This window comes from Macrobrachium rosenbergii, chromosome 37, assembly GCF_040412425.1.
Source record: "Macrobrachium rosenbergii isolate ZJJX-2024 chromosome 37, ASM4041242v1, whole genome shotgun sequence".
Classification (NCBI taxonomy): Eukaryota; Metazoa; Arthropoda; class Malacostraca; order Decapoda; family Palaemonidae; genus Macrobrachium; species Macrobrachium rosenbergii.
This window is the reverse complement of record NC_089777.1, coordinates 20,704,037-20,706,536: the sequence shown is the minus strand read 5'-3', so window position 1 is coordinate 20,706,536 and position 2,500 is coordinate 20,704,037. Positions and strand designations below refer to the sequence as shown.

At 36.7% G+C, this 2,500-nt stretch overlaps 1 protein-coding gene across 50 annotated transcripts in view; it reads left to right on the top strand.

The window, feature by feature from the left end:
• The window catches only part of LOC136825405 (uncharacterized), a 979,501-nt gene that overhangs the window by 906,046 nt on the left and 70,955 nt on the right, over positions 1–2,500 (top strand). The window lies entirely within an intron of this gene.

Below are 2,500 nucleotides of genomic sequence, written 5' to 3'. Positions count from 1 at the left end.
ACTAACTTCATACGGGAGAATCCTTCCCGAATTTGTGGGTCTAAACGAGTACCCTGGCCCATTTCCTTGAGTATAGATCCTCGAAATGACGTTCTGGTGTTCCTGAGCTTTATTTTTTCCTTTACTTCCTATCCCCCTCCCCCACTCTCCATTACCCCCCTTGAAACCCAGCCTCAAAAAAATTACTTGTTTTATGTTTGCGGGATTTTAGGATGTCACGTTGTTGTTTTTATATTTTTGTTTATTTTTGCTGCTGCTGTAAATGTTGTTGTTGTCTTTGTTGTTTTAGATATCAGCTAAAAGCTAACCTTGATTACATATGCTTTTCATAAACACTACATTAAATCATCTTTGCATGAATAGTTATTATTATGGTACTTTATTTAGAACAGTTTATGGTACTTCATTTAGAACAATTTAATATCATTGATGCAGAAAATTTTTTAGATTATATTGTATTGTCAATAAGTTCTGTCAATAGTTGTTGAACTTTTCAATAATTACTACAGGAACGATATCATTTCCTATAAGTGCAGCCGTCAGCAAAATTTGATTAGTGTTCATATTATCTCCTCCATCGATTAGGCATCATTACAGTTGGTTCTTTAAACGCATATTTTTTTTAATGACTGATATAAACAGTGTCTTAAAACCTGCCTTTATCACTTCATCACATGCTGGTTGGGATAGATTAGAAACAGTCGGAGGCAGAGAGAGGGAAGTAGGCCACGTCTGCTTTCGTGACAAAATCTTTAAAACTATGAAGTCCTCTAAGCATAGAATTCCTTTTTCTTTAATTTTGTTCTCCTGACCTTAAATCTTAAAGATAAAGAGAAATTATGCCGTAAAAATCATAAATAGAATTACGACCTTAGAAATATACCGTATATGTCAAATAGCAAATGTTGATGACAAAATTAAATGATTGCGTGCTTGTCACACGGGTATGGTTTCTGTCATGTTCCAGTATATTGCCCCAAACTTTGAACCAAGTTGCCCTTCCCAGTGGCAAATTCCTGAGATGTATTATAGCAACAGCCCCGGTTTCTTTTGCTATGCCACTAGGTTAGGTTAGGAGGCTAGGTCAGGTTTGGTAAATGTGTTTAGAGTAATTTGGGTGTGGGAACCATAATGAGATTATTTTCAAGAAAATTCTGTGGTTAGTTTTTGAGATATGGCTTCCCGCTTTTTTCAGGGAAAGGTCCATCCAGTGTTCGGTTACATCTAGGGAAAATGCTTCCTGGTGGTAAAACTGAAGTCACGGAAAGGTGTTTTGACACCCATTATAGGAACTATTTCTTTTTTTTTTTTCTTAAGCTAAGATTTGCATCTCGTAAGTGTGACCTTGAGAGAGAAGAGAATGATACAGCAGAATTTAATTCTCTCTCTCTCTCTCTCTCTCTCTCTCTCTCTCTCTCTCTCTCTCTCTCTCTCTCATCCTCCAGTGGCTCGATCTCAATAGACGTCGGCAGTAAGCCATGACGGTATTGTTGGGAGCTGAGTTAAAGTGAATTTAGATACGCTCTAGATTGCTCGTTCCGCCATGTTTGTTTAACTAAACCTCTTTCCCTTTTCTCTCTTCTTCTTCTGCTTCTACTTCTTCTTCTTCTTCTTCTTCTTCTTCTTCTTCTTCTTCTTCTTCTTCTTCTTCTTTGTGGCTCGAAAGAAATCGTTAATTGGAACAAAGGGTAATTTCATTAGTTCTCTCAGATTATTGTTTTATTTCCTCGGTGATAAACATTAAACGTATCTTTGTTTTTTAAGGTAAGTTCAATTCTTTCAACAATGTTACGATTCCTCTGTTATTTGTCGCTGCAGAGAAACGAAGATAACTTCCAGATTCATTAGAATGAAGGGTAGATTCATTAGTTCCCTCAGATTATTGTTTTATTTCCTGTGTGAAAAACATTAACTGTGTCTATTTTTGTGACAAGATAAATTCTTTCAACGATTCCTCTGTTATTTGTCGCTTCAGAGAAGACAGAGACACCTTCCAAATTCATGCTTCCAAAGCTGAGTTGAGGATGGAGACCCTTTGCTCGATTCATACACCTGTCTAATGGCTCATTAGCCGTTTGTCAGATCCACGTGTCCCTCTCAAACACACTGCGTCATTCACCTCTATACAATTTCTTTGAAATAAATTTGATTCTCTTGTCACGTTTGGATGACAACAATCGCTCGACCAAGAAAAATTTAGAAAACGTGCTTTTAGTAACATCAGAGCATCGTACGCTCTTGATAAACAATTTAGTCCTGTCAAAAGAGAGACGTGACATTCCCCAAGATAAAATTAGGGTTTTTTGGACGTTATTCATTACGGAGATAATTGGAGTATGATTGAGAAAGATTACCTCAGGAAGGAATATTAATTTTACCTGGAATTGTGGTAATTATGGGAAACAAGGTCTTGGTGTTTTTCTGTCAGCTGGGTGGGATTACTTTAATATAATTTCTGGCATGCGTTTGCACATAAGTATTGATATATACGTGAGATTGT